Source organism: Lipotes vexillifer, unplaced genomic scaffold, assembly GCF_000442215.2.
Source record: "Lipotes vexillifer unplaced genomic scaffold, Lipotes_vexillifer_v1.1 scaffold472, whole genome shotgun sequence".
In the NCBI taxonomy this organism is placed as follows: Eukaryota; Metazoa; Chordata; class Mammalia; order Artiodactyla; family Lipotidae; genus Lipotes; species Lipotes vexillifer.
Genome location: NW_006797698.1, coordinates 2,000,620 through 2,023,699, shown reverse-complemented (window position 1 = coordinate 2,023,699; position 23,080 = coordinate 2,000,620). Strand labels below are relative to the sequence as shown.

The window sequence follows — 23,080 nt, the reverse complement described above, 5'->3', positions numbered from 1 at the left end:
GGAGCCGCTCGAGAGGCGGGCTCGGGGCTGGTGGGCGCTGACCGACCTCCAGGGACACAGCGCCAGGCGTCGGGGACTAGAACCCCGGGCCACTGAGCTGCCCAGCGCTCCTTTCTCTAGGCTCTCGGGCCCTGGACTTCGGCTACTGAGGGGCAGAGGAAGTGGGTGCACGCTGCTGGCAGATGTACCACGACCCCGGGTGTGGTGGGGACGGGCAGCACCGGCAGGCACCCCAGCGGCGTGGTGACCTTTGAACGCATGTGGGGCAGATGGGCCTGGCCCTGGGCCATCTGCTTCCTCCTCCGACTCCATTTGCAGGGGGACGCCCACCAGCAGGTGGTGGGTTCGGAAATGCAGGCAGAGTGCAAGGCCTTTTGCTGATGACTTGGAGTTGTGGGCAGGGCCCTGTCCAGTACTTGGGCCTCAGAGTTAGGGCTGCACTCCCATCTTTCTCTCATTGTGTGAGGCTCTTGGGGGTGTCCTTCACCTGAACACCCCGTTTCTACTTTCAGAGGTCCCCATGGCTGAGGAAGGCATAGTTGGTCTTTTGCGGGTAGGGGACCCCATTTGGAGCTGGGGTCCTGCTCTTTTCTTGTAGCATTCCCGTCTGCCTTCTTTCTGTCCTTTTCCCAGCTCTCTCGCATCGCATCTCTTTCCTCTGAAGGCTGAGTTCACTGTGAACTAATTAGGTGACAGAAAAAAAAACTCATTAGCATGGATCTGAGTAAATGGCCTGAATCATCGGTGTGGCTGGGGACCAGGAGATGGCATTTGTGTGAGCCAGGGGCCCCAAAGAGAGGAGATGACCAATATTTCCTCCTAGATCTGAAGGGGTGGGGGCTGGGGGGAAGAAATGCCGTTCCTGCAGCTTCCCTGTTTCCCCGGAGGAAGTAAGTTCCTGATCAGCACCAAGATGCCTCCCCCACCCCTCACAGCCCCTTTTGGAGGGGGTGGGACAGCCCCAGGAGGGGTGAGGGATGGCGTCCAGAGCAGGGAGAGGCAGGATTGGCCAGATTCCACGTCTAACTCCCGCTTCCTTAGCAGTACCCCCGCCCCGAGCTCAGGAGGTCTCTGGCCCAGCATCTTCCGTGATGTGAAGGCCAGAGTTCCTGGGACACACTTGGGTTTTCACCCCCATCTTGAATTCAACATGATAGGCGGAATTTCCCCTCTTAGAGCCCTCCCCCGTGACCAACTTCCCCACTGCGGTTTGGAAGAGTACCCCACATTCTGTCTGCTTAGCCTGGAAGCTTGGTATCACCATCGCGGATCCTGGGACCCAATGTTTCATTGTCACCAGGGCCCAGCTTGCTCCTCACACATCCATTCCCAGCTCTCCTGGTCCCTACTTCCCTGCTCTTTCTTGGCAAGGCCTCCCACCTCTTTCTTCCTTCTCCCCTTTTTTTTTCCCGGCCTCTCTCTTGGAACCCATCTTTATTACCCACCTCACCCTTGCTTTCCCACTCCCGTCGCCCCAGCTTTTCTGCTGCAGGCAGGCATCAAAAAAAAAACAACCCAGAAAACTCCTCCTCCAATTTCTGCCGTATATCCTCTTCCTCTCCCCATCTGCCAAACCATATTGCCGCCGTCCTGCACAGCAGCGTCCGCACCTTCTTTCTCGGCGGAGGGAGGGCAGCAGCTTCTCTGGCGGGTGTTTCCCTGCTCACTCTCTGAGCCTGACCGACGCCCCTGCCAGGGCCCAGCGGACTTGGGTCGAGACTTACATAAACACATTCATCGCCTGGGAGGCTGATCCTGTGTTTACTAGGGGTGAGCCTCTTAGAGGGAAGGGATGACATTTTCCTAGTGTGTAAGAAGCCTCACTCAGTAATACTTTAGTGAAGGGTGCGTTTGAGCCCTGAAGGTGACTGCGGAGATGCGGTCAGGATGCATTTGGGACTGAGGAAGCGTGGTGGCACCTTGCCCTCCTGTATTCTCTCTGTCTGCTTCTCTCAGCCCCTCTCACCCCGTTGCCAGGGTAGGAAGAAGCAGGGGAGCTTTGCGCTTTCCTGTGTTTCAGGACAGGATCTGGAGGGAGGGAGTTCCTTTTCCCACCAAAGGCCAAGGAAAGAGAAAACCTGTCCACCCTTCGGTCTTAAGGAACAAGCGGAAGGTCACCAGGAGCTGGGATGGAGGGATAGACAGCCCACTGCGTGCGGAGCCCTTGAGCCCCTCTCACCTCCCTGGTGGGTACACCGAGGCTCAGAGAAGCGTGGGACCTGCAGCGAGGGGCGCTCCCGGGGCTTGCTTGTGTGTCCTGGCTGTGTCCTAGAAAGAGGACGCGAAGGAACCAGGCCTTGGTCCAGATGGGGGACAGTCTGGGCACGCAGAACACAGGGATGCTGGGCCAGGTGAGCCGGAAGCCAGGTGAGGTGTTGGGAGAAGCAGCCCTTGGGGCCCCAGCAGGTGGCCTGGAAAAGGCAGGCTTGTCTCTGAGTCGATGTGAACCTGGGGAGGTCTGCCCAAGGGGAGGCCCGCATGGAGGGCCTGGAAGCGGACTGTGGCCCCGGGAGGCTGCTGCTGCGGCAGGAACCCGGCTTTGTCAACTGGGTGACTTGTTCCCATGGCCCTTGGTTTTCCCCCAGGGGTTTTTAAGCAGTGAAATTCCTTGGACGGGCCAGCGCCCCAGCTGGCCTCTTCCCCCCTCACTCACAGAGGCAGCTTCTGCCTGCCTCTGTGGGCTCCGGGCTTGGTAACATTCTGAAAGGACTCAGGTAAAAAGAGGTGCAGGTCTTCCTGTCTGGTTCAAAATTAGGCTGAAGAGAGAAGGGGGTCCGGAGCTGTGGGCGGGGCAGTCGGAGGGGGCAGCCTCAGCATCCACATCCTTCCCTGCAGGCCTGCCCAGGGCTCTAGTGTTTGTCCCCTGTTTCGTCTGTGTGCTGTGACTAGATCCCAGCAGCAGCGCCCTGATGCAGAGAGAACAATTGTGTATGTTTTGGAGACAGAGAAGCCCTCCCCTGAGCTGATTCCCTTCTGCCTGCTCCTCAGGGTGGGCATCCCCAACCTACTGGTAATTCTCACCTGTGGGACTTGCCCAAGTCTGCATTTCTGAGGCTCCCTCCAAGGGATTTGATTCCGTGGGTTCAGGATGGGGGCCCAGGGATCTGCATTTGTAACTTCCCCGGCCCATTCTGGTAATTAGCTGGTTTGGAGAATGAGTGCCCGGTGGGGGACTGGTTATTTAGGACTTTGCACAGAAGAGCTCTAGGAATTCTGAAAAAGAGGATATCAGTGTGGGTGCCAGTGGCCTGGGAAAGCTGCATTTGTTCCAGATACATTCATTTAGCTCCTACTGTGTGGTCCCGTTGCATCTAGCACAGTGGAGAGCAGGAGGGGAGAGAAGGGGCTGAGCCAGAGCTCTGGACCCTGAAGGTGAATGGATCAGCGTGTAGGAGGTGCCAGAGGGGGCATTGGGAGTGGCAGGAATAAAGGCCGGGTTTTAAGAAAAGCAGGGCGGAGATGAGAGACTGGGGAAGCCTTGTCAAGACCCCAAGCCTGCAGGAACTTGGGCAGCCTCGAGATGCAGCCTCCCCACCCCCCATTCAGTCCCCCTTCACTGCGCTCCAGCTCTCTGCCAGGTGGAAGACACCGTATAGATAAGATGGTCCTTGCTCGTCAGCACCCTGTGGCTGGCACATACCCTAACTTTCCTCTACCAGTTATTTCTTTAACTGAATGTGTGTGCCAGGCGCAGGGTCTGAGAGATGCTCCATGCAGAGGGAACAGGTTGGCAAAGGCGGCAAGGGTCGGGGTTCAAGGAACAGCAGGCTGGTCTGCGTGCCTGGAGCATTGAGTCCACCGGGGACAGGCAGGAGGACCCTGGTTCGGGAGTTTTGAATGCTTTATCCTGTATTAATTCATTTACACCTCACCTTGTTCCGGAAGACCATACGAGGTGATGCTTAAGCCTGCAGGAGATGGGCTATCACAGGAGGGTCGAACCAGGAACCAACCGGCAGGTCGTATTTGAGAGCCGGTTGCATTTGAGAACTTACTCTCTGTGCAGTGCCGGCTGGATCAGAGGGAGTAAGGCCACAGGGAGAGCAGGCAGGAGAGGTGGATTAATGCGCTCTTAGTGTCCACTCCGTACATTTGACTGTGAGCCCTCCCTAGCAGCTGTCAGCAGGCCTCTGGCCTCAGAACCTCAGGAATGGAGGGGGAAGGAGGCCCTAGCTTGGGGGAGGCAGGCCTGGGCCCCTGAGAACTCCTGTGTCTCTGCTCAGCATCTCCTGAACACCCACTTAGGACCCTTTGGCTTGCCCCCATTCTCTCTCTCTTTTTTTTTTTTTGGTACACGGGCCCCTCACTGTTGTGGCCTCTCGCGTTGTGGAGCACAGGCTCGGGACGCGCAGGCTCAGTAGCCATGGCTCACGGGCCCAGCCGCTCCGCGGCATGCAGGATCCTCCCGGACCGGGGCACGAACCCGCACCCTCTGCATCGGCAGGCAGACCCCCAACCACTGCGCCACCAGGGAAGCCCGCCCATTCTCTTTTTAATATGCAGGTAACTCGAGATTAGTTGAATCGGAGAGCATTCCTCCTGACGCCTAGCCAACTTCCACCATGCAAGCCAGGAGTGAGGGGCAGCTAATTTTGGCGCATGGAGCTGAGCTCTAGGGTTATGGAAGCGGGAAGGGGAGGTGCAGGATCTCCTGCTTTGAGGATGGGGACCATGGGCTGTGCAGTGTTCCACCAGTTAACATTCCTCACCTGCCTGCTGGAGATGGTCACGAGGCCTCTGCAGTCCTTTGCAGTCTTCTCTGGTATGCAGGTATCGTCTCCATTTTGCAAATGAGATCTCCTAGGACTGAGATGGAGTCACTTCCCAAGGCCACACAGGAGCGGCACAGCCAGGGACTCTGCCTGGTTTTCCACCTCCAGGCCTCGTGCCCTTCCCCTCACATGGATGGGCTGACTGAGCTTTGCTGGGCCAGGTTGGACACCCGGTCAGCCCTTCTGGGTGCCTCTCAGGCAAGGTTTTGACCTCGAGTTGAACTTTTGAAATTTTGAAAGCTTTTAGAGTATCACTTAAGGGTGACCCAGAGCTCTTCTTTCCTGCCATGGTGTTCTTCTGAGGGTCTTGAATCCCTAACTGAATGGTGGCTCTTGGAGGGGGGCTCTCCCTTCTATGAGCAGCATGGACGTTGTGCATAGGAGAGAGATGCTTGGTCAAGAAACACTCCAAAATATTTGAACATTTAAAAAATTTAAGTATATGTTGATTTTATTTTTTTTAATAACATTATTTTTAAAATTAATTTTTGGCTGCATTGGGTCTTCGTTGCTGCACGCGGGCTTTCTCTAGTTGTGGTGAGCGGGGGCTACTCTTCGTTGTGGTGCGCAGGCTTCTCATTGCGATGGCTTCTCTTGTTGTGGAGCACGGGCTCTAGGTGCGTGGACTTCAGTAGTTGTGGCTTGCGGGCTCTAGAGTGCAGGCTCAGTAGTTGTGGCTCACAGGCTCCAGAGCGCAGGCTCAGTAGTTGTGGCGCACCGGCTCTAGAGCGCAGGCTCAGTAGTTGTGGCGCATGGGCTTAGTTGCTCCGCGGCATGTGGGATCTTCCTGGACCAGGGCTTGAACCCGTGTCCCCTGCATTGGCCGGCGGATTCTTTTTGTTTGTTTGTTTGTTTGTTTGTTTTTTGCAGTACGCGGGCCTCTCACTGCTGTGGCCTCTCCCATTGCGGAGCACAGGCTCCGGACGCACAGGCTCAGCGGCCATGGCTCACGGGCCCAGCCGCTCCGCAGCATGGGGGATCTTCCCGGACCATGGCATGAACCCGTGTCCCCTGCATCGGCAGGCGGACTCTCAACCACTGCGCCACCAGGGAAGCCCTGGCCGGCGGAGTCTTAACCACTGCGCCACCAGAGAAGCCCCAAAATATATGTTTAAATGACAAAAATAATGCATGCTGGTTATAACACATTCAAATGTGGAAAGGAAGTCGAAGAAATGTGTGTGCCCCCCACCCCTCCCCGAGGTACCTGCTGTTGTCTGTCTGTCTGATGGGTGTCTTTCCCATCTGCTTACTCTCCTATATATATCTACTGTCTGCTGCTCTGTGATTGATGATACTCTTGGCGTTTCACAGCGAAAGTGGGACTTCTGTGGGAAATACTCCACTGGGAGAAGGGGAACCAGAGTCGCAGTTTCAAGAAAGGCATCTGCGTTCATGCACCGTCTGGCAGCTCCCTGCAGGGCAGTTGGGATACCTGGGTTCTCATTCCTGTTCTGCCGCCGACTGGCTGTGAGAACTTGGGCAAGTCATCAATCCCCCTGGCCTGTTCTCCTAGAACCCAGTTCTGGTTTCATCTGCACAGCTCCCTGTGACCCCGCCCTCGAGCATTTGGACCATCTCAGTCTTGGGTCCCTGGTCCAGGGAGGGCAGACTCCGTTCAGTGGGAGGTTCTGAGGCTGCCTTCTTGTGCGCAGCATATGACACACGCTGCCCGGGAGCCCTCCAGGAGCTGGTCATCGCCTCTGTACCTGAGTTTCCTCAGGTAAGGAGGAGGGGTAGTGACAGTGTGATGGGGTTAGGCGCGGCAGGCGCCGACAGCGGTGCCTGGCGCAGAGCGAGCACCCAGTGCGTGCTCGTGGTGAGCTGAGGGGCTGCGTGCAGTTGATCCAAGTTTCCTGGTACCTAGATCTTTTCACACTTGTCTGATTATTTCCTTTGGACAAATTCCCAAGTGGAAGAAAACAGTGAGGCCGTCGGGCACGCACGACCTTTTGGGGACTTTCTCTGTGCTCCACACCACTCTGCAGGAAGGCCCTTCCCATTTCCCTGGGGCAGAGACTGCCTTTTTCCCTGCCCACCCTGTCCACTTGCAAGGTGAAGAGAAATGATGAAATGATTTTTGTTGTTGTTTTATCTTGTGTATATCTGATTACTAGTGAGAGTCAACACGAAACATAATGTTTTTGGTTGTTGTATTTTGTTGAATTCCCGTCATATCCCTTATTCATCTTCCTCGTGGTTTGTTAGTCTTTTTCTTAGTGTGTGTAAGATAGTTTTGTTTTTGTTTGGCTGTGTGGTATGTGGGATCTTAGTTCCCCCACCAGGGATTGAACCCACACCCCCTACAGTGGAAGCGCAGCGTTTTGACCCCTGGACTGCAAGGGAAGCCCCTGTGTAGGACAGTTTTAATATGCAAACATAGATCAGGCATACATTGCTGTTTGCTGGAGGGGAGCCGGGGTCTTGATCTCTCTGGCGGCACTCTGGCCCTTCCGGGGCCCTGGGCACCAAGGTGAGTGAGCCCACAGCACATGGTCCCAGGGGGATGTATGTGCCTTTACTGTTTTCGTGCCTGTTTATAGTGTGTATTTTCTTTCTCTTTCTTGTTTGTCAGCACCCCTCCTTGCCACTGCTGGTGCACCCGCCCACAGCAGTTTTTCTTTTGCCTTTTAATTTGATGCTTTGTTGGCTTGCGAACCTGGAGCCCAAGCTAGTAGAGTGGGATTCGAGCCCAGTCATGGCCTCTCCGTGTGTGTCTGTGGGTCTGTGTGTGTGGCAGGGCCGGGAGGCCGGGAGAGCTGGACCCCACTCGGGGCTCCTGCTCTGCTCCTGGTGGGAGCTCCCGGCCCCTCCTCTGTGTGTGGTCTCTTCCAGGGAGGGGCAGATGCACTGCCCTGCCCAGAGAACTTTTTTGGTTAAACAGGCCCTAGATGAAGCCCCTTTGCTAAGAAGCACTGGGATGATTTGGGGGCTTTCAGTCCCTCTGAAGCCCCACTCGTCTTGGTTATTGCTTCTAGACTCTTCTAGACTGTTTTAGGTTGGATGATATGGTAGAATGGAATGGAGCCTGGTCATTCCTTCTCTGTCAGTCTGTACAGGGTAGTGGGTACAATCCGGCTCTGGAGCCAGGCTGCCTAGATGTACGTTCCTAACACTTAGTAGTGGTGTAACCTTTCTGTGTCTTGGCTTCCTTGTTGCTAATGTGAGTTTAACAAGCACCCATCTCATTGTGTAGGTGTGACAGTGGAGTGTGTTAACGCGTGCAAAGCTTTTAGACCAGCCCCGGCCCCTCGGAAGTGTTCACAGTGGCTCCAACCTTTGCAGGGCTGCGGAGAGGACTCAGGGAGGGAGGGAGTGTCCCTCATGGCACCTGCAGTGGTGGCTCCCCAGTCATGCTCCCTGAACCCGAGCGGGCGAACGGGAGAACCTGGCGGGGCAGAGTTTGGGGTAAGTTGGTTTAGCCTGGCAGGCCCCAGGGAGGGGTGCCAGGTCCGGACTCGTCTGACGTTCCAGCTGATTGGAGCAGATCCTGGACCACAGCTGGTCACAAGGAGTGTGTCACACAGGCACCCAGCATTGCTTTCATCTGATTGCTTGCCCGTTGATTAAAGTATTTCCTCTAATTCAGCACCAATTACACATGTGAGTCATGTGTAAATTTAAATTTTTAAGTAGCCATATTAAGAAAGCAAAAAAAAAAAATTATCTTTAATAATGCGTTTTATTTAACCCATTGTATCTGAAATATTATCATTTCAATGTGCAATTAACAAATTAATATAACGGGGCTTCCCTGGTGGCGCAGTGGTTAAGAATCCGCCTGGTTCGATCCCTGGTCCGGGAAGATCCCACATGCCGTGGAGCAACTAAGCTCGTGTGCCACAACTACTCAGCCTGTGCTCTGGAGCCCGCGAGCCACAACTACTGAAGCCTGCGCGCCTAGAGCCCGTGCTTCGTAACAAGAGAAGCCACTGCAGTGAGGAGCCCGTGCACCGCAAATGAAGAGTAGCCCCCACTCACAGCAACTAGAGAAAGCCTGCGTACAGCAACGAAGACCCAACACAGCCAAAAATTAAATAAAATAAATAAATTAATTAATAAATTAATATAACAATTTTTAATGAGACATCTTACATTCTTTTTTCAACTAAGTCTTCAAACTGTGTTTCACCCACTCAGTGCCTCTCCGTTTGGACTGGCCTCATTTCAAGTGCTTAAGAGCCATGCATGGCCAGTGTGTCTGGTATTGGAAGAACAGCTCTAATTTTAGCCTATAAGGTAACAAAAGAATTCCTGTTTGTTGGAAAAATTGAATACAGAAGTATATCCTTTTGGATTCATCTTTCTGAAGTATCATATTAAAATTTTTTAAGTAACGTGCCTTTCATGAATATCCTGCCGTTTTCATTCAGTCATTCAACAAACACTCCTGAGTACCTATGTTCAGGCCGTGGTGATGGGTAGCAGATAAATCTATTTAGAAGTGTTACCGAAGTCACAGTAGTTTTTTGTCGCTGGGGATTTTCTTAAAACCCGGAAGCACAACTACTGTTGAGGGGGCTCGGCCCCGAAACGTGTTCCCATCCAGGGGTTCTCAAGTTTTGGAACCGAGATTCACACAGTTTTGCTCAAGGTGGAAGGTGGGGAGTGAGCCCAGACCCCACTCTTTTGCAAGAAGCTGGAGGAGAGGGTGCGTGTCTGTTGGGGGGATCACGTCCAGGCTCTTCTTAGCGTCTTGGTTGAGAATGGGTTGCCCACGGGCCCCAGCGTGGCTCGCGTCACTTGGGTTTGGCGGTTTCATCCCACGTGGCTGCCGCTCTGCCCTGCTTACGTCCCCGCCCGCCCCCTCTGCATCACAGCCCGAGGATAATCCTGAATTAGGGTGAGGGGAAGGGAGGTGGCAGGGAAAGGCTCTTTCATCTGCTTGGGGGCAAGGGCCGGTGGGCCCGACCGGGAGTGGACGTGCCAGACAGCGAGCCTGTTGCTGGGCAGAGCTCGTGTGAACAGCACAGTCCATGGACTGGCTGGCCTCTGCGTATCCTCCTCACGCTTGATGGACTAAAGTGCTGGATTGTGAAGTGCAGACCACTAGGGAATAGGGTGCCGATTATGTAGGCCGGCCAGCCGGCCAGCCGTGCAGACTGTAAGCCCAGCCCTCGCTCTGCGGACCAGAGAGGGCGGAAGCCACCTACCAGGGATTCAAGGTCACTGCTGAGCAGCAGGGCCGTGAGGACTTTGCACTTCACCGTGGTACACTCCTTCCAGCTCACAGGAGAGGGGGGCCGGGCCATGTCCCCTTCAGCCGTGACCCACAGCAGTTGTGCCAGGATGTGTCACCAGCAAAGTCACAATATTGCCCTCACCCCATCCTGGTGTCTTAGGCAGGAGCTGTTTGTTTTTTTTTTTTGGTTTGTGTTTTGTCTTTACGCTGAGTAACGTGTATATAATAGTGAAAAGTTCGTAAACGTACACGTACTCTCTGAAAACATGTGGCACAGAATAAGGCCCCTCTCAGCCAGCAGCCTGGGTTGGCTTCCTTGCTCTGTCTCTCAGTCCACTTCCGGGCCCTGAAATAAGGAGACCTTCCCCCTCCCCCCTCTGCTTGGAGATGAGATGCTTGTGGAGCCACCCAGGAAGGAGCATCCTGTTGTATTATATTAGTTCACCAACCCCCTCTTGTTAACCTTTGTCTGGGGAGCCAGCAGGGAACCTGCCAATGGGCTGGGCTGGGCAGCTCTCTGCCTTTAGCAGGCCCTTGGTGACTGACATCTTGGATGGGATGTCCTGAGGCCCCTCCAGCCAACCCAGAGAAGACAGAACCTGTCACCCTGCAGAGCTCTCATCCTCTCCCAGGCTGTCACTCTCTGGGGCGGACACGCCATCCTGAAACTGTGTTAACAGGCTCTCACCTCCCTTCCTGGGTATCCCCCATCCCCTGCCGGCTGTGGCCCTTGGGCCGCGCTTCTCTCAGTGGGCCCTGAGCGCACGGCAGCCCCTCCAGGGCCATTACTTCCCTTTACCTGCGAGAAGAGCTGGGATCTAAACCTGCCTCTGTCCAGCTCCATGGCCCACCTTTCCCGTTCGAGGCCCTGGTCTGTTGGGTGTCCCTCCCCAGCCCCTAGTCTCCCCCGGCCTGGTCCCTCGTGGGGCCTGGAGCAGTGGATGCTCTCCCCCCCCGCTGGCCCCAAGCTGGTGTTGGCCTCATCTGCTGCTTTCCTCCTCGACACTGAGCCCGTGGCTGGTGGGCCTTGGGCCTCCAGCCCAGTACCAGCCTGGCAGGTACCAGTGACCAAGGGCCCTCCCTGCTCTGTACCCAGCCCAGGGGCCCTGTTGGACCTGGAGGTGGCTCAGGGAGCCCTCGCCTGTATCACACTGCTCCATCCCCTCCAGGGCCACGGTGCTGCCCATGGGGTCCCCTCCCAGCCCGCTGGCCCCGAGCAGCCAAGGGCAGGAGCCTGTGGACTGTGAGGCCCCTGAGGTGGAGCTTTGCAGCCCCCAGAGCAGGGTGGGGCGGGGGCTGTCTGTGGAGGGACCTAACTTCTCTCTCTGAGGCCTGTGCCTCCCCTCAGAGTCTGGGCCGCCAGCCTCTGCCTCGCCAGCCCTGGGGTGACCCGGAGGAGGGGCGGTGCGTGGAGTTCTCTGGCGTCTTCCTCCAGGGCTCAGAGCTGGGTCAGAGCTGCCAGGTCCCCGAGAGCAAGGTGTCTTGCTTTCCAGCAGGTGCTTCTGACTGCTCGCCCTAAACCCCACGACCTGCCCGGGGAGAAAGCTGCCCTGGGTTGCGGCCCCGGGAGGCGGCCACATTCTGCCCCAACTGTGTGACCCTCGCCTGGCGACAGTGGGTATGAGGCCAAGGGAGGGACACCGGCCACCACCTGGGTCTCTCCCATGGGTGCAGGGGGAACAGGCCCCATGCAGGTCCAGGGCAGTCAGTTGTGTCCAAGTTGGGGGCACCAGTGGCATAGATACAGAGACCCTGACCCAAGTCCAAACAGCTTAACACAGACCCACTGAGGGGGCAGGGTCCCCGGGGGGCACGGGCGAGAGTCCTTCCCCTCTGTCTGCAAGAGAAAATCCGTCCTGGAGAGTGAGGGCTGGGTGGTCCAGGCGGAGGGAGCTGTGTGCAGCCGTGGGGTCGGGGGAGGAGGGGGGAGGCCCTTCTGAATTCTGAACTGGGTGCCTTGGGCATTGCCACTGCCTTTCCTTCCAGGGTGCCCCCTGAACTCGATCAAGGGTAACATTGATTTCTGCGGCACGCGGGGGTACAGGTCCCAGTGCCGCCTGGTGCAGCCCAGCTGGGAGTGGGCTGAGTGGGGTGTCCCTCTGCTCCAAGCAGGAGAGGATGGGCTGGGTGATGCTGAGTTGGCACCAAAGAAAAATTGTATTTCCGAAAGAGCGCGCCACACGCCAGGGCCTTGATGGGGTTTCTACCCAGTGACCCAGCGTGGAGGGGCGTGGGGGGAGCCCTGTGGCGTGCCTGGCTGCTTTGATAGGCACCGCGAGACGCTGTTTTACCAGAGTCGTGATTTTATTATGAAAATTGCTGGCGTAGCGTGTTTTTAAACTATTCAAATGTGCCACCCCACACTCCAGCACTTTGTTTGTGCTGCAGACATCGCAAGATTGACAGCTCTTGCTTCAGGTGCCAGGGAGCCGCAGGGTTCTGAAAGAAGGGTGGCTGCATCAGATCTGGCATCTCAGAAAGAACTCAAAAGAATAGCTTTCTGTTCGTGCTTATGTGCCAGGCTCTGCCCTCCGTGCTTGCTTGTAATTCTCGAGACATTCCTGGGGTGTTATCATCCCCATCTCGAAGATGAGGAGACTGACGCACCGAGATGTAAAGGAATTTGCCCAAGGTTGCTCACCTCACAATGGCAGAGGTAGGACCTGGACCCAGGGAGTCCATTCTCAGACTCTGTGTTCTGAGCCGGCATGCGCTGCTGCACCACGAAAAAGATAAAGCTCTTAAAAATACAGAAGAAAGTTAAAAGAATATTGTCTAATCTTGGGATAAGAGGTATCCCCTTAAGCCAGACAGGAAACCCAGAATTTAGAGGGAAAGACAGACAGATTTTTCCCCAAGCCTTTTATTTTGAAAAATGACCACCTTGAATGATTCATAGTTAACATTTACCCCATTTGCTTTCCCTCTGTTTCTCACACACACATATTTTGGTGGAGGTGATGGTCAGTAGCTGTGGATGCTTCCCCCCAAGCACTCCAGCAGGCATTTCCTACGAACAGACAGTCCTTCTACATAATGTAATACCAGTGTCACACCTAAAAAGATGAGTGAGAACTCTCAACCATCGTTGACTAGCTCATCCATAACCAAATGTCCTCAAGTAACCCCCACATGCCTTATATAATAACCTCTTTGTTTTTCCAAATCAGGATGGGATCAGGAGGGCACAGGATCCATCGTGATGCTTTTCCCCATCACACAGACTCTTTTTTTTTAATATTTAAAAAAAATGTATTGAAGTGTAGTTGATTTCCAACGTTGTGTTAATTTATGCTCTGCAGCCAAGTGACTCAGTTATATATAAATATATTCTTTTTCATATTCTTTTCCATTATGGTTTATCACAGGATAATGAATATAGTTCCCTGTGCTTTACAATAGGAGTTGTTTATCCATCCTATATATAATGGTTTGCATCTACTAATCCCAAACTCCCAACCCTCCCTCCCCCACCCACACCTCCTTGGCAATCACAAGTCTGTTCTCTATGTCTGAGTCTGTTTCTGTTGCGTAGATAAGTTTGTTTGTGTCATGTTTTAGATTCCACATAAAAGTGATATCATATGGCATTTGTCTTTCTCTTCTGACTTACTTCACTTAGTATGATAATCTCTAGGTCCATCCATGTTGCTGCCGATGGCGTTATTTTATTCTTTTTTTAAAAAATAAATTATTTTATTTTATTTTATTTATTTTTGGCTGTGTTGGGTCTTCGTTGCTGCGCGCGGGCTTTCTCTAGTTGTGGCGAGCGGGGGCTACTCTTCGTTGCGGTGCGCAGGCTTCTCATTGCGGTGGCTTCTCTTGTTGCGGAGCACGGGCTCTAGGCGCGCGGGCTTCAGTAGCTGTGGCACATGGGCTCAGCAGCTGTGGCGCACGGGCTTAGTTGCTCCGCGGCATATGGGATCTTCCTGGACCAGGGCTCGAACCAGTGTCCCCTGCAATGTCAGGCCACCAGGGAGGCCCCAAATAATTTTTTGATACTTAAATTATTCATGCAGGTTTATTTTTTAATTTTTTTGAGGGCAATTATCATTTATTTTTTTAGTACATCTTTATTGGAGTATAATTGCTTCACAATGCTGTGTTAGTTTCTGTTGTACAACAAAGTGAATTAGCCATATGCATACATATATCCCCATATCCCCTCCCTCTTGAGCCTCCCTCCCACCTTCCCTATCCCACCCCTCTAGGTCATCGCAAAGCACCGAGCTGATCTCCCTGTGCTATGCGGCTGCTTCCCTCTAGCTATTTTACATTTGGTAGTGTATGTATGTCAATGCTACTCTCACTTCGCCCCAGCATTCTTTTTTATGGCTGAGTAGTATCTCATTGTATATATGTACCACATCTTTATCCATTTATCTGTCGATGGACATTTAGGTTGCTTCCATGACCTGGCTATTGTGAATAGTGCTGCTATGAACATAGGGGTGCGTGTATCTTTTCGAATTATGGTTTTCTCAGGGTATATGCCCAGTAGTGGGATTGCTGGGTCATATGGTAGCTCTATTTGTAGTTTTTAAGGAACCTCCATACTGTCTTCCATAGTGGCTGCACCAACTTACATTCCCACCAACAGTGTTAAGAGGGTTCCCTTTTCTCCACACCCTCTCCAGCATTTATTATTTGTAGACTTCTTTTTTTTAATATAAATTTATTTATTTATTTATTTATTTATGGCTGTGTTGGGTCTTTGATGCTGCACGCAGGCTTTCTCTAGTTGCAGTGAGCGGGGCCTGCTCTTCGTTGCGGTGCGCGAGTTTCTCATTGCGGTGGCTTCTCTTGTGGGGGAGCACGGGCTCTAGGCGCGTGGGCTTCAGTAGTTCTGGCACGTGGGCTCAGTAGTTGTGGCTCACCGGCTCTAGAGCACGGGCTCAGTAGTTGTGGCGCACGGGCTTAGTTGCTCCGCAGCATGTGGGATCCTCCCAGACCAGGGCTCGAACCCGTGTCCCCTGCATTGGCAGGGGGATTCTTAACCACTGCGCCACCAGGGAAGCCCTGTAGACTTTTTAATGATGGCCATTCTGACCGGTTTATCACACAGACTGTTGAAGAGTCTGGGGGCAGTTTTCTTGTAGAAGGTTGTGCTCTGATTCGGGCGCTGTGGCTGCTTGGCGTTATTTAACTTGTGCCTGTATCCCTCTTGCTGCCTATGACCTGAAGCGAGCTCAGGGGCTTGATGAGATCCAGGTTAAACCCTTTTGACAGGAATACCTCCTATTATGTCACATCAGGCCCTGCTGTTAGTGACGTTAAGGACATAATTACCGGATGTCCTAATCCTGAAGCCCCATTGCCTCCCCCTTTGTAATTCATCGGTAATCTGTAGGGTGAGACCTCTGCACCTTGGAAGTAAACTGCTCCCCACAACTTTCAGTCAGTGCTTTTCAGTGCCTCAGTGATCGTGCCTGAATCTGTTCTGTTGGGACTGCCACGTGGTCATTTTCTCATCTGGACATTCCTTCTGCAAGTCTTAGCTGGTACTTTTCTGTCAAGAAGGCCGCCCCCGCCCCCTTTGCCTTTTTTTAGTAACACTCTTGTTTCATGGATTTTTGTTGTGGTTCTTATTGTTCAGATGTTATAATCAATGACAAAATTAACAGATTTAATTACACTTTTGTAGAATAGAGTAGGAGAATTTGCTTGCCATGTACATATGCCAGATAAATGGTTAAGATGCCTATTATACAAAGAATTCCTCTAAATTGTTAAGAAAAAGATTTTTAAAACCCCAAAGACAGGGACTTCCCTGGTGGCCCAGTGGGTAAGAATCCGCCTGCCAATGCAGGGATCACGGGTTCGAGCCCTGGTCCGGGAAGATCCCATATGCCGCAGAGCAGCTAAGCCCATGCGCCACAACTACTGAGCCTGCGCTCTATGGTCCGAGAGCCACAACTACTGAAGCCCACGCGCCTAGAGCCCGTTCTCTGCAACAAGAGAAGCCACCGCAATGAGAAGCCCGCGCGTAGCAACGAAGACCCAACGCAGCCAAAAATAAATAAATTTATGAAAAAAGAAAAAGAAAGAAAGAAAACACATAGGTACACAGGTGTTGATTACAGCCTCGCTTGTAGAGGTTTAAAGACAAAAAAGGAAGCAACCTGAATGGCCCTCAGTAGGGCAACGGCTGGATGATGGATGAGTGAGGTCTGTACCCAGGGACTGGGGAGGCCTGTCAGCGTATTGTGTAAGCAGCTGCTCCTTGCTCCCAGGCCGGGCATTGCGGTGAAATGCTAAGTCCAAGTCCTAGCACTGGGGCTTTGGGGACGGGAGGGGACACTCATTCTGGAAGCTTCCATGTGAAGGAAAGGGAAGGGGGCAGAGGATCAAGAGCAGCTTTCCCAGTGTGTTGTGAATGTGCTTTTATACTGTAAAATATAATTCTAAAAAGAGAAGGGCAAAGTGCATGTTTATTAGACTCGTCCCAACCCACTTTCTTCTTTTGTGTCCTGCGCAGAGCTGGAGTTGGAAAGCTGTTGTGAGCCCCAGTCGGGCTGTGTGGTGACCCATAGCCGCTGCAGGTGTGGAGGCTCGGGGGCCTTTGGGGGCCGAGGGTTCAGCCGGGAGAGCGCAAACCCACGCGTTTTTCTGGCGAGCCATTTCTTCCCTCACCCAGCCCTCATCCCTAGTGAAACACTCTTCTGTTTCTTCTGTTTTCTTTGTAGTGTATCCTCCACAAACATTTTAGGAAACAGGGTGAAATGTACATTTTGCAGAAAAATAGAAAGAGGCAGAAAAAAATCACTGCAGGTCCTAACCGCCACAGTTGGCCTCTGTCCTCATTTTGATATGTTCCTTTTTCCTTTTTTATTTTTTAAATTTATTTATTTTTTTGATATGTTCCTTTTTCCCTGCGTTTTTTACCTGGGTCCATGTTATGTACAGTTTTGTATCTTGCTTTTAAAAAAAAATGATCACAAGTGTTGCTGCTGTGCTGAGTAAAAAAGTCTCTACAGATGTTATTTTATTATTTACTTATTTATTTGTTCATTTATGGCTGTGCTGTGCAGCATGTGGGATCTTAGTTCCCCGACCGGGGATGGAACCCGTGCCCCCTGCAGTGGGAGGTGGAGGCTTCACCACTGGACGGCCAGGGAAGCCCCTGCAGATGTTATTTTAAGTGGCTGCATGATGTCCCACCATCTGGAGACACTGTCGCTTACTCCCTTGTTTCCGTATTGGTGGACACTCTGGTTGATTTCACTTGTTTGGAAGTGCTGGACTTCTTTGGGCCTAAACCTTTGTGTCCATGTCAGACGGTCTCTGTTGGAGTCCCTGTGGCTAATTCAGTACGAGGGGCAAAGGGCTGAGCTGCTGGGGAGGGGGGTTGGGCACATGCACGCTTGCCAGCATTGGGCCTCACGGACACAAAAGTCATGTTAAGGCTTTGGTAGGTGAGAAGTGGAACTTCATTTTTTTTTTTTTTAATTTTATTTATTTATTTTTGGCCGCGTTGGGTCTTCATTCCTAGTTGTGGCGAGCAGGGGCTACTCTTTGTTGCAGTGCATGGGCTTCTTATTGCGGTGGCTTCTCTTGCTGCGGAGCACGGGCTCTAGGCACGTGGGCTTCAATAGTTGCAGCATGTGGGCTCAGTAGTTGCGTCACGTGGGCTCTAGAGGGCACAGGCTTCAGTAGTTGTGGCTCGAAGGCTCTAGAGCGCAGGCTCAGTAGTTGTGGTGCACAGGCTTAGTTGCTCTGCGGCATGTGGGATCTTCCTGGACCAGGGCTCGAACCCATGTCCCCTGCATTGGCAGGCGGATTCTTAACCACTGCGCCACCAGGAAAGCCCTGGAACTTCATTTCTAATTTCTGTTTCTTTGAGTCCCAAGTGAGAGCGAGTGATTTCCACGTGAATTGGCTGTTTGTACTTTCTTTGTCAAGATTTTATTTTTTTTTAGCGACATCTGTGCACTTTGCACGTATTAGTGATATTAACCCATCAGCATAGTCACATTTTTGTCCATGTGTTGATTTCCCTTTAGTTATATTTCTCTTAGGGTTTTTTGTGGGTTTTTTTACAATTTTTTTTTAAATCATTCAGGACCTTATTTTTATGCAGTGAATCTATCCATCTTCTCTCTCTGTCCTTTAAATCCAGGAACCTTGTTGCAAACTGTGTCCTGCCTCCCCCTCTCCCGGGGTCCAGCACAGCTTCCCCTGCGGCTCGACCGTAGCTCCACACAGACTCTGCGGCCGGCGGGCTTCCCCGGCTGCCCGGCCAAGCTGTGCGGGGCTCGGCGAGGTTGGGGCGAGGGCTGGCAGCTGAGGTCTGAGGCCTTGGGGAGGAGGTGGGCTGAGTGAGGCCGTTGCACAGAGGGGCACAGGTGAAGGTGCCGGGAGGGGAGGTGGAGAAGACCCGCCCGCGTGGGGTCTACAGGCTGTGGACGGGCGTTTGTGAAGATGGTTTGCAGGGACCCCTCCACCTCTGCCCTGCGTGTCGTCCCCACTGCCCAGTTGTTGCTGACGGGCCGGGGACCCTTGCTCTCTGGGCAGGGGTTCTGCTGGGGGCTCCTGGTCGGCTCTGCCCGTGGCGTAAGTTCGAAGAGCACAGCAGCTCTGCACACGGCCTCCAGGGCTCCCTCCTGGGTGGCCTCCCGTGAGCACCCATGCGGTCACCAGGGTTCCCTGACGCTGTTTCACAGCGATGGTGTGGCCCGGGGGCCCAGGCCTGAGAGCTGACGGGCCGGTGGGGCAGTGAGTCCTCAGGCTGAAGGCAGATGAGAGCAGAATTAAGAGGAAAGCCTGGGTCCCTGATGCCTCTGAGTTCGCCCGTGCAAGGCCTCTCGCCGCCGCAGAGATGCGCTGCGTCACCTCCTACCTGCCGGCCGCCCTCGGGGACAGCACCTCCCCCCAGCGCCAAGGACATCAAGAAGATCCCGGACAGCGCGGCACTGAGGCGGACGATGACCGGCTCAACAAGGTCATCTGTGGGCTGAACGGAAAGAACAATTGAGGGCGTCATTGCCCGGGGTATCGGCATGCTGGCCGGCGCGCCCGCTTCCGGGGCTGTGGCCGTCTCCACCGCCCCAGGATCTGCAGAAAGACAAGAAGGGGGAGGAGGCTGAGGAGTCAGACAATGACATGGCATTTGGCTTGTGCCACTAGAGTCCTGCTCCCCTGCAAATAAAAGCACCCCCCCCTTTTTTTTTCTGGCTGTGCCACGTGGCTTGCGGGATCTTAGTTCCCTGACCAGGGATCAAACCTGGACCCCCGGGCCCTCGGCAGTGAAAGAGCAGAGTCCTAACCACTGGACCACCGGGAATTCCAAATAAAACCCTTTTTACATTAAAAAAGAAAAGAGGAAAGTCTGAAACCCAACTGCCAGGCTCCAAAGCTCTGATTGCCACTCCCAGTTGCTCTGTGACGCTGGAGGGCTGGTGGGACTGGCTGGGAATGCTTGCTGGTGTTGAGCAGAAGAGTGTGCAGGTGGACCGGCTGCATGGGACGGGGGTAGCCCTGTGCCCCCCGGGGCCTCATCGGGTTGTCCCCACCCCACTCCAGTCCTTGTGTGGCCGGGGCAGCGCTGGGCAGTGGACCCCCTGCGGGGGGAGGTGGGAAGGGTGTGTCTCACAGTAGGAAATTAACTGTCACATGTTGCTGGGTACCTGAAGGGCTCAGGAAGATGGCAGTCGCCCAGGGAATTGTCTTCGCTTCAGGAGGGTGGTCTGACCTCAGGCCCGGGCTGGCCGCTCTGGGCTCTGTCTAATGGCGTGAACGTGAGGTGTGCCGAGGGCCCCTCAGCCCCAGACAGCGCCCCTTTTGCCTGTCGAGGTGGCTTCTCCTTTGTGAATGCCATGCATGCCTAGCAGGGCTGGCTCGTGAACCTCATACTGATTTCAGGGCTGGGAGAGTGGGATTTGGGGGCAGGAGTTTGTTTGGAAGGTGGGTGACGAGGAACCCTGGGGAGTCTTTTGGGAAGGAGGTTCCCTTGCTGGGAAGGGCAAGGCTGGGCCGCCCCGATATGGGTACCAGGGCAGGAGGAAAGGAAGACGGGTGAGTGCTGCCTACAAGATGAACTTGTGTGCCAGCTGAAATCTCGCCAGGTTCAGTAGGCCTCAGGGCTCGGGGCCAGACAGGTGGCCTAGGTTGGAAGGTCAGCTTCAGCCACCTACCAGCCCTCACCTTAGGCATGTTACTTGGCCGCTGTGCCTCAGAGTCCTCATCTGTAAAATGGGGAGATTAACAGTACCTTTCAGGCTTCCCTGGTGGCACAGTGGTTAAGAATCCGCCTGCCAATGCAGGGAACACAGGTTCGAGCCCTGGTCCGGGAAGATCCCACATGCCGTGGAGCAACTAAGCTCGTGTGCCACAACTACTGAGCCCACGTACCACAACTACTGAAGCCCGCGCGCCTGGAGCCCGTGCTCCGCAGCAATGAGAAGCCTGCGCAGTGCAAAGAAGAGTAGCCCCCGCTCGCCACAACTAGAGAAAGCCCACGCGCAGCAACGAAGACCCAGCGTAGCCCCCAAAAAACCAACCAAACAAAGAAACAAAACAGTACCTTTCAGGACTTCTCTGGCGGTCCAGTGGTTAGGACTCCGAGCATCCACTTCATGGGGCACGGGTTTGATCCCTGGTTGGGGAACTAAGAACCCAACTGCCGCGAGGCGTGGCCAATATATAAATACTTCTTTGAAAAAGAGAACCAGTACCTTTCTCAGAGGGGTTAAATGGTTTTGTGTGTGTGAAGTGCTCAGAGTAGAGCCTATCATGTTCAGTAAGTGGCCATTATTATCGGGTGACCAGTGCTGTCCCCTGTGGCTGCTGCCTTGGGTGTATAGGGCACCAAAATGGCTCTGCCGTCCCCAGGGCTGGCCGAGTCTGGCTCTGAGCCACAGGGGCAGGTACCTGTGACCTTTCTGTGCCTGGGAGCTCAGGCCTCCATGAGGTGAGAGCAGATTAGATATTAGCATCTACAGGAGACACGAGGTGAACTGGGGACAGTGAGAGGAGGCCGGGACGTCCAGGAGGGCTTGTGGTGGCAGCGGGCATGAGCTGAGTGTTCACCGACGACTCCCGCTGGGCTGGCGGTGGGGAGGGAGGTAGCCTCCACGTCCAGGCCCTGCTGGTGTCAACCTGGGTCTGGCCTGAGAGGTCTGTGGCTTCCTTTGATGGGGAGCCCATCCAGAGGCCTCCCGGGGTCTGGGCATGTGTGTTGGATGCTGGGGACAATGGGCAGGCTTGGCCTTGCAAATGGGGCAGAGCCCTGGGCCTCAGTGTAGGCCCTGCTTTCAAAATTTATAATGGGAAATCAGATGCTTTTATTTATTTATTTGAAACTTTATTTTCTTGAAGTATATTTGATTTACAACGTTGTGTTGACTCCTGGTGTACAGCAAGGTGATTCAGTTACATACGTACATATATTCTTTTGCACGTTCTTTTACATTATTATTATTTTGGCCGCGTTGAGCAGCATGTGGGATCTTAGTTCCCCGACCAAGGATTCAACCCGCACCCCCTGCAGTGGAAGCGCGGAGTCTTAACCACTGGACCGCCAGGGAAGTCCCTCCTTTTACAATTGTTTATCACAGGATATTGAATATGGTTCCCTGTGCTATACAGTAGGACCGCGTTGTTTATCTGTTCTATATAAATAGTTTGCATCTGCTAATCCCAAACTCCCAATCCATCCCTCACCCACCTGGAATTCAGATGCTTTTAAACTTTTGTCCATTAGACTCTCAAACTACCTGTCTTTATTCTTAATAGTGTACACTGACCCTCAGTCCCCCTTTCCCTGAGACCCAGAACTTGTGCATCTGTACTGGAGTTCCCAGATCAGGGCACAGCTCCTCCGTCTTAGAGCAAAAACAGCAATTATTTCAATACTGTGTTGTCTTCCCTTTATTAACATATTTTACTTCTGTAAAAAAGATGAAAGCAAACTTTCATTAGCCTGTTGATACTCTGCTGATATGGAATGAAGATCCAAAGACTGAAGGCATTTTCAAAGCCTGTTGGACTGGAAGAGGCAGATTTTTAGCTCATGGGATTCGGCTGGACCGTTGCTCAGTTTTGAAGGAAGAGAACAACCTTTAATGTCGGATGAGGGCTTCCCTGGTGGCGCAGTGGTTAAGAATCCGCCTGCCAATGCAAGGGACATGGGTTCGAGCCCTGGTCCGGGAAGATCCCACATGCCGCAGAGCAACTAAGCCTGTGCACCACAACTGCTGAGCCTGCGCTCTAGAGCCCGCGAGCCACAACTACTGAGCCTGTGCTCTAGAGCTTGTGAGCGACAACTAGCTGGGGCGCACAGTTCACGGTCAGCAAAGATGTACGTTCATTCATTCATTCACTCGTTCATTCACAGAATCATTGCACACCACCTGCGTGCCCTGCCGAGTTCTAGCGGGGGAGCATTAAACACACCAGAAAAATATCCGAGAGGGATGAGTGTTAGATGAATATTGTGACAGCTGTGGACAACTGAAACTTGTAAGGAGGCCGGTCCTGCAGGCCGCCCTTGTGAGTGGCGGATCGTTGGCGGGGGCAGCCCAGGGTCTCCGCGGACTCCCTAATCCCCAACCCGGGCGACCTGCAGAGAGGACAGAGCTTGCTAGAGACCTGCGGGCCTTGCGATCCTCCGGGTTTGACACTCATCGCCTCCCTCAGCTCAGTGGTCCAAGGGCTTGGCCAACCCGCGTGGCTACTCACCGCCGGGCCACTGCTGGGGTCCTTACCGCTTTGCTCGCTGCACAGCTGGAGGCCACCTGGCTGCAGGAAGATGTGTTGCTGCCACCTTGTGGGCAAGAAGATGCCGACCGGCGTCGGAGGGCCCTGCGGCTCTTGGGACCACTCTGGCGGCGGGAGGAAGCCGCAGCCTTTGGCTTTCAGCAGAAAGTCAGCCCTTCCTGGGCTCTGAGAAGGACCTCCACAGGCTTTCTGCGGCTGCTGCGTGGCCTCAGCTGGGCGCGCCTCGACACTTATCAATGGATCACCCAGCAAATATTTGAGGGAGACCAGGTACAAGGTTCTGTGGGATTCCTGGGCCAGAGGCCGCCCTTCTTTTTCCCCCCACCAGTGCACCACTTCTGTGCAGTGCCTCACAGCTCATGCCTTTTTTATGCAGGGGTCTTTCTCTTTCTCCCTAGACACCCTGGGT

General features: G+C 53.7%; 1 protein-coding gene and 1 pseudogene across 6 annotated transcripts in view; both read left to right on the top strand.

Moving 5' to 3' along the window:
• AGAP3 (ArfGAP with GTPase domain, ankyrin repeat and PH domain 3) overlaps nucleotides 1-23,080 on the top strand; it is a 58,033-nt gene that overhangs the window by 2,043 nt on the left and 32,910 nt on the right. The gene's annotated exons all lie outside the window — the stretch shown is intronic.
• Nucleotides 18,773-19,040, top strand: LOC103071715 (60S acidic ribosomal protein P2 pseudogene; annotated as a pseudogene).